The following is a 12,651-nucleotide window of genomic DNA, read 5'->3' as shown; positions in this document are numbered from 1 at the left end:
AAAAAAACAAAAAAACCCCATCATTTCAACACGTAGTCAGTATAAAAATTATTGAGATACTTTACATTCTTTTTTTTTCACATTAAGTCTTCAAAATACAATGTGTATTTTACACCTTCAGCATCTCCATTTGTACTGGCCACATCTCAAGTGCTCAGTAGCCACAGGTATTGGACAGTGTGGACCTAGGGTATGAGACTCATACCCTAGGTGATAGGTCAAAGATGCCATCCCTGTTTTATCTTGGTGAATAAGGGCAGATGAATGATGAAAAGCATATTTATCATAGGCAGGGGTCGCTAAACTCACAGCTGTCATCATCAAAGGCACCTTCTGGGCCTGGCAGTGTGCTTGGCGTGTGTGACCTGTGTTGTGAGGTGGCAGGGACTCTAATCATCCCCGCTCTACAGATGAAGAAGCTGAGGTCTGGCAACGAGAGGCCACTTGCTCACGGTTAGGAAGTGATGGAGGCAGAATTTGAACTCAGGTGCGTACTCTTAAATCTCTTCAGTCTCTGTTGTATATGTTGTGTTCGTGTTTGTTTGAGGGTTTGAGGGATGGGGTCTGAGCTTTGAGCCACAAAAACCATAGGAAGGACTCATCACACAAAATGTATTCCCGGAGCTTGTCAGCATCGATCCTCGAGTTTTATTTATATTGGTGCTGGAGTGCTGGTTTAGACCTGAGTGACTGGCTGATCCCCTCCTTACGATGAGCTCGAGGTTTCCTGGGAACAGGTCTTTGCTTCCCGGGAAGGAGAAGGGTCTTTGGGCACTGAGGACGGTGGGCAGGGTGAGTGAAGGAAACGAGAAAAGGACGCAGCCTACTGAAAGCCCATTCTGAGCAAGCAGCTTATTTGGGTGTGAAGCGTCTCTTCTCTTTTGTCTGCCTCCTGTGGGAGCTGTGTGGCCTTTTCCTGTGAGCTCAGCGATAGCAGAGTTTACCCAGTGTGTGAATCTTGCCCTTGCTGTGATCCAGAGGCATTGCTGGGTTGGGGGATAGCAGGAAGGGGACTCTTTCATCTATGGGAGTCATTGTTCTAGACCTTTAATTACTCTCTTGGTTCAGGGCTCCCCATCTCAGGAGCAAGGAGTGCTTGTTTCTCCTACTCAGACAAGGCAGGTGCTGGAGATTCTGAGTCTGTTCATGTCCTCAGGTGGTTGACCTCGTGCCAGCCCCTGTTTCCAGGTGGTAATTCATGAGAGCTTTAACCTCGTAACCACCCTTATCTCCTACTGCTGGACAGTGCCTGGCATGTAAAAGATGCTCACTGAGTGTCTGTTGGCTGAATTATTAATACGACCCAGCATTCATTGAGCTCTTACTGTGTACAAGGCACTGCTCCGAGTGCTTTTCATGTAATAGCTCACTTAATCCTCAAAACTACTCCATGGTGTAGGTACTCTTGTTATTCACATTTCCTACGTAAAGAAACTCAGATCTTGAGAAGTGCAAATCACAAAGCTGGTGAGTGTCAAAGTCAGGATTCAAATCCAGGCCAAGTCCAGGCTCTTAAACGCTCATTCTGCGGTCTCTCCGTGGACGACAGACAACCGAATGGGGTGGTCAAGCAAGACCACACTGACTAGTTGCAGCCTCTCTATTCCACGTGTGGTCTCTGATCTCCTGGTCCAGGTAGCCCCGCAGCAAGTCTCAGGCCCCTTTGGGCCTGGAGGCTTGACCATCACTCTGGTTGTGGGGTTTTTCTGTGATTTTGGAACCTGCACTTCCCCTTTCTTTATTTTTTTATTTTTAATTTTTTTTGGCCGTGTTGTGTGACATGTGGGGTCTTAGTTCCCTGACCAGGGATTGAACCTGCACCCCGCTGCCTTGGAAGCGCAGAGTCTTAACCCCTGGACTACCAGGGAAGTCACCCTTTTAAATAACAAAAACGCACTGGATATTTGACATTATTAAGGAATTCTTGTTAATTTTTTAGGTGTGATAATGATACTGTGGTTCTGCTTAAGAAAAAGTCCTTATCTTTAAGACTTATATTCTTTTTTTATAAGTTTACTTATTTTATTTTTGGCTGTGTTGCGTCTTTGTTGTGGCGCGCGGGCTTCTCATTGCGGTGGCTTCTCTTGTTGTGGAGCACGAGCTCTAGGTGCACGGGCTTTGGTAGTTGTGGCACACAGGCTCAGTAGTTGTGGCTCGCGGGCTCTAGAGTGCAGGCTCAGTAGTTGTGGTGCACAGGCTTAGTTGCGCTGCAGCATGTGGGATCTTCCCAGACCAGGGCTCGAGCCCGTGTCCCCTGCATTGGCAGGCGGATTCTTAACCACTTCGCCACCAGGGAAGCCAAGACTTATATTCTGAAATACCTATGAACTGTTAAAGACATCTGAGATTGCTTCAAAATAATATGGATGGGCAGGGAGTGGAGGGGGCCAAGTGTATGGACGAGTGAAGAGATAAAGAAAGATTGGCCATGAGGTGATTCTGTTGAAGCTGGATGGAGGAGGTTTATTATACTCTTCTTTTCACCTTTGTGTGCTTGAAACATCTCACCATGAAAAGTTAGAAGCAAGTATAACAAATTTCACTCAGCGTTTGTGTGTTTCAAGCTCGAGTGTAGTATGGAGGAATTCCCTGCCTCTGCCCAGTTCACTTATATAATAAAAAGGAATTTTGTTTTTTCTTTTCATCATACGAGTCAATACTTGGCTCAGAGCTTTGGAAACCCCTTTGGTAAAGCAGCATCCGGCCACAGCGAGGGCATCAGCGAGCCTGCAGAGGCTACACGCTTCCCCGGCTGCTCTGAGCACTGACCACGGGGGTGCTCGTTCTCTGAGTCAGTTTGCAGAAGTCCCTCTTCCCTGAGATCTGGTTCCCTCCAGCACCTGACCGTGGGGCGCCTCCCACATTTTTTCCAAAGACGTGTTCCAGCAGGAGGCCTCAGATCCTCCTCCCATCCTCCCCTCAGGACAGCCGTGCACAGATCCTTCCTCTGATGTGTCTTTGTCAGGGCCCCACATGGAACCAGAATCCAGCATTCGGTTTGCCTCCAGCCCTGCAGCGGGAGGCAGGGAAAGTGCCCCCTTTCAGTTCTGACTTTTGACTTTAGACAAAGCTGCAAGATGCAGCATGTGCCGGTGCTGCGGACCTGATGATATTTCTCATCAAGACAGCAGATAAAACTCCTTGACAACAAACGTTCACTCCGCCCCACTTCACATCAAGCAGAGACTCCTGTTGCATTTGTTCTTTTGGGGTCTCTAACTGAACAGCAAGTCAGTGCGGGGCAGAAACCCTTGTGTGAAAGTGGCAGGAAAAGAGGGCACCCTCATTTGGGGGTTTCTGCTCGAGGTTTGCTTGCTAGATGGGTAGCAATGGTTGATGTGAACAGGAGCTCGGCACTGATCCTGCCCGAGGCTGGTGGCATTTGTTCTGATGCTTAGCTCTTTATACCACGCGGGGAGGAAGGCAGGCGGAGTCCTGCAGCCCCTCCGGCTCCCTCAAGCATCTGCCTCCAGCACCTTCATCAGTTCTGCCTTTACTTTTCCTTCACAGGCTCTGAGGTGCGTCCAGCATGGAGAGAACATTAGTATCACTGTCACCAGTTTAGGCAGCTTGCTTTTTCCGGGTTTCCCAGTATAGACCTGGCACATGTTGGATCTGAGGGTGGCAAACCCCAAACACTGACACCAATTCTGAGTTTTTATTTATTTATTTATTTTTATGTTATTTTGGCTGCGCTGGGTCTTTGTCGTGGTGTGCAGGCTCTTTGCTATGGTGCATGGGCTCTAGAGAGCCGGGCTCAGTAGTTGCGGCGTGTGGGCTTAGTTGCCCCGTGGCATGTGGGATCTTAGTTCCCCGACCAAGGATCGAACCTGTGTCCCCTGCATTGGAAAGCGGATTCTTAACCACTGGACCAGCAGGGAAGTCCCTGACTTTTAAACTTACTCATTCAACAGGTATTCACCCAGCTGAATGCTCTTCTAGGTACTAGGTTTATAGCAGTGAACAAGGCAAACATGGCTTCTCCCCTTCCGGGGCTCTCATTCAAGTGGGGAATTCAGACAGTAGACAGATAAGATGTATACTGTGTTAGATGGTAATAAATGCTAAGCAGAAAAAATTAAGAAAGGGGATGTGAGGTATTAGGGTGGAGGGTGTTTAAATTTTAGACAGGGTGGCCAGGGATGGCCTCCCTGGGAGGTGGCTTGAGTTCATGCCCAAAGGAGGTGAGGCAGTGTGAGCAGTGGAGGTTTCTGGGCAGAGGGAGCAGCCAGTGCAAAGGCCCTGAGACAGTGGCTAAGAGCAGAGTGGAGGAGGATAGAGTGGGAGGGCACGAGGGCAGAGAGGTGTCGGGTTTGCATCTAGCGCAGCCTTGTCTTTTCTCTGAGATGGGCCATGTTGCAGGGTTGATTGAGTTATTGAGAAAGTTGTGTCAGTTGGTATGCCTTTGGTTGCAAACGATAGTTAATAGTAACAACAGCAGCAGCAAATAGGTCATTTATACAGTGTCTGCTGTATGCTAAGCACTGTGCTCGGCGCGTCCCACAAAGTGACTCATTTAAGCCTCCCAACAACGCTGTAAGTATGTTTATTACTCCCCTTTTGCAGATGAGGCAACTAAATTTAAATAACTTGCCCAACAGCTAGACAGTGGTGGTGACAGGATTTGGATCCCAGGAACCTGACTCCAGAGGCCACACTCTCAACATTTTATCACTTTGTGCTACTCAATCCTGAGCAGGCTCCGGAGTCCCCTGGAGGGCTTGTTAAAACACATTGCCGGGCCCCACCCAGTGTCTCTGATTCAGTAGGTCTGGCTTGAGAATTTGCATTTCTAACAAGTCCCCCGGTGATACTGGTGCTCCTGGGCCTGGGAGCACATTTTGAGAACTGATCTACTATAATTAGGAAGCCCAAGTGAAACTGGCCTGAAATCAGGAGTTTACGATCTGTAACAAGCCCATAGATAGGCAGCACCAGGGTAGAATAATTAAGCAGTTCCACAATGCCTGTAAGAAGCCCAGCCCTCTCTACCATCCTTGGCGTGTCTTCTGTGTCCTCAGGATGTCCTCGTGGCCACAGGATGACTGTCACAGCTCCGGTCATCACACCCTGACAAGGCTATATCCAGCAGCAGAAAGAGGGCATCTCTCACTGTGTCTCTCTTAGGAGCATGGAAACCTTTCAAAGACGCCCCGCCTCCCAGATTCCCCTCATATCTCATTGGCGAGCATTGTGACACATGACCATGCTTGGGCAAATCACAGGCGAGGGCCAATCAGGATTTACTGTCCCCGCTGGGGCTAAAACCATCCTCACCTGAAGCACAGGACTGCCGGGAAGAGTGCTGCTACAGGAATAAAATTGGAGTACTATTTAGGAAAAGACTGGGAGAGGGGTATGGATATTGGGTAGGCAAACAATTGGATCTGCTACAGAAGTTAGGGAAACAAAGTGGCTGCATAGTACCTATATGTTTTTGTGCCATTGTCCTTACCAACTTCATTTTGTAATTACCTGATTCAGGACATAGCTTTTTGTTCTCTAATCATTTCTACCTTCAAGAATGTGTATATAGGGCTTCCCTGGTGGCGCAGTGGTTGAGAGTCCGCCTGCCGATGCAAGGGACACGGGTTTGTGCCCCGGTCCAGGAAGATCCCACATGCCGTGGAGCGGCTGGGCCCGTGAGCCATGGCGTCTGAGCCTGTGCGTCCGGAGCCTGTGCTCCCCAACGGGAGAGGCCACGACAGTGAGAGGTCTGCGTACCACAAAAAAAAAAAAAAAAAAAGAATGTGGCCCCTCTGGGCATATACCCAGAGAAAACCATAATTCAAAAAGACACATCTACCTCAATGTTCATTGCAGCACTGTTTACAATAGCCAGGTCATGGAAGCAACCTAAATGCCCATCGACAGACAAATGGATAAAGAAGATGTGGTACATATATACAATGGAATATTAGTCAGCCATAAAAAGGAACGAAATTGGGTCATTTGTAGAGACATGGATGGGCCTAGAGACTCTCATACAAAGTGAAGTCAGAAAGAGAAAAACAAATATTGTATATTAACGCATATATGTGGAATCTAGAAAAATGGTACAGATGAACCAGTTTGCAAGGCAGAAATAGAGACACAGATGTAGAGAACAAACGTATGGATACTAAGGGGGAAAAGTGGCAGGGGTGGTGGTGGTGGTGGGATGAATTGGGAGATTGAGATTGACATATATATACTAATATGTATAAAATAGATAACTAATAAGAACCTGCTGTATAAAAAAGTGAAATAAAAATTTTAAAAATGGCAAAAAAAATTTTTTTCTTGGAATTAAAAAAGAATGTGGCCCCTGCTATTAACATATTAAATGTGACATTAATTGAACAGTTATAATTTAATAATCCCACCCTCTCCTCCCAACAACACGTGAAAGTGACCATTCATTTTGCAGACTGACATTTCCTGTGGGTGCCTGTTGCTACTGCTTATGGACCCAGTGTAAAGCCGTTGCCCTGTAGGACTGCCGAGGGACTGAGGAATGAAGCGCAGGTTGTGGAGCCAGACTACTTGGGCGTAAGTCCTGGTTCCATCTCAGGCTCCCATGTGACCTTGGGCAAGCCACTAGCCTTGCAGTGCCTCAGTTTCCATATCTTTAAGGTGGTAATGGTACTGTCCTCCTAGGTTGTTGAGAGAGTTCAGTGCATTCAGGCACGTGAAGCATTTAGAGCACTGCAGCGCCGGGCCCACAGTGACCACTCAGTACACGTGCTGTATCTGTTGTTCTTTCAATATTTTGTGCCAGTTTACTCACAGGGAATTGTTAGCCCCCTGAGGGCAGGGTTTATGTGGTTTTTGTTTATCACTGTGTCCTAGTGCAGGACTCAGAGTAGATGTTTTGTATATTTTTTCTGTGGACGAAAGGAAGGGCAGTAAGGGTCGGTTTTTTGTTTTTTTTTTCATTCCCTTCAGCTGCCCAGAATTTAAACTCCGTGACTATAATTACCCCGTTTTGAAGATAAAAGCCGAACCTGATTGAATCTGAGGGCAGCATGTGATAACTGCAGCTGGTATTTATTGAGCATTTTTGTGCGTTAGGGCTAAGCGCTCACTCTAAGCTCTCACTGATACCCCATGCTCACCCCATTTTACGGATGAGGAAACTGAGGCCCAGTTGGGGGGACCTGTCTTTCCTCTTGAGAGGAGATGTAGTGCAGCGGTTAACAACTGGAAACCCAGAGTTGCTCTGCTTGGCTTAACCCTCTGCCCCACCACTTTCTTGCTGGGTGACCTTTAGCCTGTGACTTCTCTGTTCTTGAACTTTCTCTTATGTAAAATAGGAATGCTAATAGTGCTGACTTAGAGGGTGGCTGTGAGGGTTGGGGGAGGTAATTCACGTGAGGTGCTCAGAACAGTGTTTGTGCAGAGTGAGCGTGGGTGGCAGGGTGCGGGGAGGGGGTTGGGGTTCTGGGGGCTGTTATTTTAGGTAGAACCGTTCCGTTGTGCTTCCCAAGCTGGCTGGAGGAGTCCAACAGCAGTGCTTAATCCTTAAGCGACGCTGCCCCTGCGAGCTAGCTCCCCCATCTGCACGGGGAAAGGAGCCCATCTTTGGTTTGTGCGGCTGTGAATGAAGCGGGCAAGCCCAGGGCAGGGGATGCCGTGGGCGCCGATCCAGCCCCGGCTCCGTCAGCGAACAGGTGGCCCGTTCCTGGATCCAAGGTAACCGACCAGCCGCCTTTGTTACCTTGAGCTTTCACTTAAGCCCATTCAGGCTCCTCAGACCACGTGCCTGATGAGTAAGGAGTCCTTTTATTTCCCGCCCGCACAGGGACCCTTGGCAAAACAGCCCGCTTTGGGAGCTCGCCTGTTCGCAGAGACCAGCCATCTCTCGGGGAACTCCGGTGGCTGGCGTGTTGTTCTCGCGGCTGTTGAGTAAGTCGCTGTTAGAAGCCGGCACGGCAGGTTCCCGCTTCCGCATTCCAGACACCCAGAGCGGGCTTGGGGGAGGCACCACCCACCCTACGGGGAGGGCGAGGGCGGGACGGCCTGCTGAGCGCAGGCAGGTGGCCTTGGCCTGGACGGGACTGGAGCCGAGAGCCTGGAGCTCCCCTCATAGTCACCTGCCTACTTTGTGATCCAGGCTGTGCTCGGGACATCTTTCAGGTGAGTGGTGTTTGTTGAGTTTGGTAGTGACTTGTAGAGGAGAGGAAGTTAATAGTGTGTTTTCTCCTTTCGGGAATGAGACCCGTGGTTTTTTGGTTTTCTTTTTCCCTCCTCTCCCATGAAATGTTTACCTGTCTGCTGCTAACTGTGAAGAAAGGGTGGACGGAGCGTTGAGGGAGTGAGAAGGAAATGGGGGACATTTCTCCCTGGAGAAGGCATCGTGAATGTTGAGCTCCTAGGGGATGCAGACTTATGTACCAGTGGGGCATCCCAGCCTGGTACAGATGAGCTGTGTGGTCTCAGGAGAGTTCCTTTCCCTCTCAGTTTCCTCATCCGATGAAGTGAGAAGTAGCAGTACCCACTCACCTTTCCAATGAATCACCTATGTAAAATGCTCACAGCCTGGGCACAGAGTGGTGCACAGTGTCAGCTATTCCCGCCCCCAGCCCCCCAAATTCCCTGTCTGACCTTGTCTCTGACTTCTCAACTGCTGCTGGCTGTACTCCAGCTACACTGGCCTCCTGCTGTTCCTGCCTGAGGGCCTTTGCCCTGGCTGTTCCCTCTGCCTGGAACACTTCCTTGGTATCCCCAAAGCTCCCACCCGCTTCGGGTCTCTGCTCAAATGTCACCTTCTCAGTGAGGCCTCTCTTCTCGTTAAACAGCACGTTCTCCATCACACTCTGGCCCTTTACTCTGCTTTAGTTTTCTTCATGGCATGACCACTTGATATGTTTATTATCCCCTCCTCCCCCACTGTAGGCTCCAGGAAAGCACAGGTACTTCTGTCTCTCCTTGTAGAACAGTTCCTGACATGTGGTAGGTGTGGGATAAACTGTTTTATGAGTGAATTTATGATGGTGTCCGAGCAAAGGTGGCTGTTCCTATCTGGGTTTTGAGGAGAAAGTCAACACATCCTCAGATCTGCAACTGAGGGTGGGGCGGTAGTGTGCACACACACCCCACCTTGGTCACCCAGCGGTCCTCTGGCCTCCCTGCAGTGTCCGGCCCTCTGACTTCCCGTCTCTCAGCCCCTCCCGTCTGTGCAGCCTGGGCCCTGGCAGTGGCATGGGTGCATGTGGCATGGAACAGACGGCCTTGGCCCTAGTGAGTGCAGAGGATGTGTGCAGGTTAGTTCAGGTGAGGAAGGCTTTATCAAAGACACCACACACACACACACACACACACACACACACACACACACACACACACACACACACACACACACACACACACACACACACACACCGTGTATATGGAAAGCCGGCTTTATCATCAGGCCCTCTTGGGTGTTCCTGCAGTAGTGGGGGTCAGGGAATGCCTTGGAAATAAGAATTAACTGTCCAGGCAGAGTTTATCGGTCTCCCCTGCTTTAAAAGGCAATAATTCTTGCTCTGGGGCTGAACAGGTTTTAACTAAATGGTGAACCTCCAAGAGTCTGTGTAATAGCTGACACCTCCTCATCTGTTTCCTCCCGGTGTCAGCAATCGATTCTGTAAAAATATCTTGGGCAGGGCTTCCCAAAGCTCCACGGAGCGAGCTCAGCAGCCCTCTCGGGTTTCTCCCAACAGCATGAGGTACTGAGGGACTGAGGTGTGTGCTGCCTTCACGCACATCAGCACACCTCAGTGCCTGCTGCTGCTAGAAGAATGTGCAGAGTGTCAGAGGAGCAGCGCCTACAACATCTGACTGTGTCCTTTGAGCTCCAAGTGCAGTGGTTTTGGAGTTGTGTCGGGGACCCTCTTGCACATAATGTTCAAGTCCCAGCACTGCCCGAGCTCTAGGCATAGCACTTATCTTCACTAAACCTCGGTTTCCTTATCTGGAAAACGGGAATAATTAATAGTACCCGCCTTAAATGAGAAGTTACAAGTGAGATGGGGTGACCTAGTTAGCAGTGCGTCTAGTGCATTGAGCACTCACTAAATGGGGATAATAATTATTTTTATGAATTGGTTTCAAGCCCTTTAAAATTTTTTCCAGTCCCTTTTTTGTGGGCTCCTCTCTACCCCACCCCCATGTCAAGCATCCTCCCACAATCCTTCACCCATGGGAACAATCAGGTACTGTATGTGTCTTTCCACATAATTTTCCATGGTTATATAATCCTATGGGGGAAATATTATCCTATAAGGGATAATATTGCTGTCAATTTCCCACATTTTGCTTTTCTTACATGGCAGTACTGTGTGGAAATGCCTCCAGGTTCTCAGGGTAATACTCGAATTTGCTCTTTTTAAGGGCTGTGTAACACATGGAGGTGTGGGTGTACTATAATTTCTTTGACCTGGCTGTTACTAATGTGCATTCCCTTTGTTTCTAGTTGTTTTTTTCCCTCCAAATTATTATTTTTATTGATAGCTTTTAAAAATTAGATTGCAGACATCCAGCCTGCTTAGCCACTTTGTTAAGCTCTAAGCCTTTGAGAATGAATAGGAAGTAGCGTTAGTATAATGAGGCCTCTTGCCCAGATAGGAGATGTATTTTCTGAGGGTTCTCACCAGGTCCAGCACAATGTTGAACCACGTACTTTATTATTTTATTTTATCTATTTGGTTGCATGGGGTCTTATTTGTGGCAGGCGGGCTCCTTAGTTGCGGCTCGCCAGCTCCTTAGTTGTAGCACGTGGGCTACTTAGTTGCAGCTCCAGGGCTCCTTAGTTGTGGCTTGCCAGCTCCTTATTTGCAGCACGTGGGCTCCTTAGTTGCGGCATGCGGGCTCCTTAGTTGTGGCACGTGAACTCTTAGTCACGGCATGCATGTGGGATCTAGTTCCCTGACCAGGGATCGAACCCGGACCCCCTGCGTTGGGAGTGCGGAGTCTTATCCACTGCGCCACCAGGGAAGTCCCTGAACCATCAACTTTAAATGCTTTTTAATTACAAAAGTGATTAATAGATTCCTCATGCTTAATATAGATTAGTTGTGCTTAATGAGTACTTATTGCCAAATAAGAGAGAGAAAACTTCAAGTTTTTTCCTATTAACAATCTTTGTTGGAAATCAAAACGCACGAGAGGAGTTTGTGATCTATTGGCAAGTTTCTTTTTTAGGTGGTACTTCAGTTAAGAAATATATTTGGCTTCCTGGAACTTGTGCAGTGGCGTACCCACTTAGAGGTCTGTTTCAGTTCTCTGCTGCTGTATAACAAGCGACCCCAAACTTAATGCCTTAAAATGACAGCAGTTTATTATTTCTCATGAATCTCTGATTGACTGAGGCTCGATGGGTCTTCTGCTGGGTTTTTTTTTTTTTTTTCAGTGTTTATTTATTTATTTGGCTGCCCTGGGTCTCAGTTGTGGCATGTGGGATCTTTAGTTGAGGCGTGCAGGCTTTTCACTTGCGGCATGCGGACTCTCTTAGTTGCGGCATGCATGCGGGATCCAGTTCCCCGACCAGGTGATCGAACCTGGACCCCCTGCTTTGGGAGTGCGGAGTCTTAGCCACTGGACCACTGGGGAAGTCCCTCTTCTGCTGGTTTTGATTGGGGTCTCTCGTGTGGCTAGAGTCAGAAGATGGATGGGCTGGAATATGCTCAAGATGGTTTTACTCACATGGCACCTTGGAGATGGCTGGACCCCTCTCTCTAGTCTCAGAACCTCTCCTTCCACATGGTCTCGCCAGCCAGTAGCTGGATTTAGAACGTGGCAGCCCAGGGCTTCCTATACCTTCTTATGGTGTAGGTCCAGCATCAGCCCAGATTCAGCGTGGGAAGGAAGACGCAAGACTTGAATTCTGGAAGGTGGGGCCTATTGGGGCCCCTCTTTGGAGACCAGCACAGCCTTTGTTTTCTCACATAAGGAGAAGTGCAGAGGTCATCAGGACCAGGTGGTGCTGCAGTTTAGCATCTCCAGTGCCCCAGGCTCCTGTTTATCTGCATTGCTGCCCTTAGCCTAGTAGGGATAAGAAGGCGGCGCCCATCTCCAGCCCCACATCCTACTACAGGCAGAAAGAAGCAAAGTTCTGAGGAAAAGAGATAGCACCTCTGTCAGGAAACCAAAGCCTTCCCTGAAATCCTTAGCAGACTTTTGCTTCCGTCTCTTTGGCTAGAACTTTGTGACAAGACCACCCCTTGCCGAAAGGAGGTCTCGGAAATGCAAGTTTTAAGCTGTGCTTATTACCACCCCTGACAGAGGGGCAGTTAAGGAAGCAGCGGGGAGAAAGGACATGCTGGGTAGGCATCTAGGAGTGGTGTGTTCAGACAGCCAAAGACATGATGGGTACACTGAGGCAGCGTGCATTCGTTTATCAACCGTTTAGTAAGTACCTGGAATGGGCGAGGCACTGGGCTTCTTACAGAGGCTACAAGGATCGGAGAAGTGGACACATTTGGGGCTAAAACTGACCAGGATCATTTGCTGGTCTGGACCAGATACTTGCTTAGCTCTTGTCTCCCATGTAGATGTTTGGAGTTGACTAAATATCATAACAATAGCCAATCTCATTAAGGGTTTAATTTGTGAAGAGGAACTATGAACCAACTCATTTAATCTAATGGCCCAGTGAAGTAGGCACTGTTATCATCACCCCCTTTTCAG

General features: G+C 48.7%; 1 protein-coding gene across 8 annotated transcripts in view; it reads left to right on the top strand.

The window, feature by feature from the left end:
- The window catches only part of SIPA1L3 (signal induced proliferation associated 1 like 3), a 236,956-nt gene that overhangs the window by 6,185 nt on the left and 218,120 nt on the right, over positions 1–12,651 (top strand). The window contains exon 1 of one of the 8 annotated variants that reach the window (XM_060288391.2): positions 7,833–7,887. The exons of 6 other annotated variants lie outside the window; for them this stretch is intronic. The gene's annotated coding sequence lies outside the window, so the exon portion shown is untranslated. Of the gene's footprint in view, positions 1–7,832; positions 7,888–8,099; positions 8,119–12,651 lie in introns of those variants that run through there. One more of the 8 variants, XM_030874388.2, reaches the window with a different exon arrangement.

This window comes from Globicephala melas, chromosome 19, assembly GCF_963455315.2.
Source record: "Globicephala melas chromosome 19, mGloMel1.2, whole genome shotgun sequence".
Classification (NCBI taxonomy): Eukaryota; Metazoa; Chordata; class Mammalia; order Artiodactyla; family Delphinidae; genus Globicephala; species Globicephala melas.
Note: the sequence above shows the minus strand (reverse complement) of the source record. Positions and strands in the feature narration are given on the sequence as shown.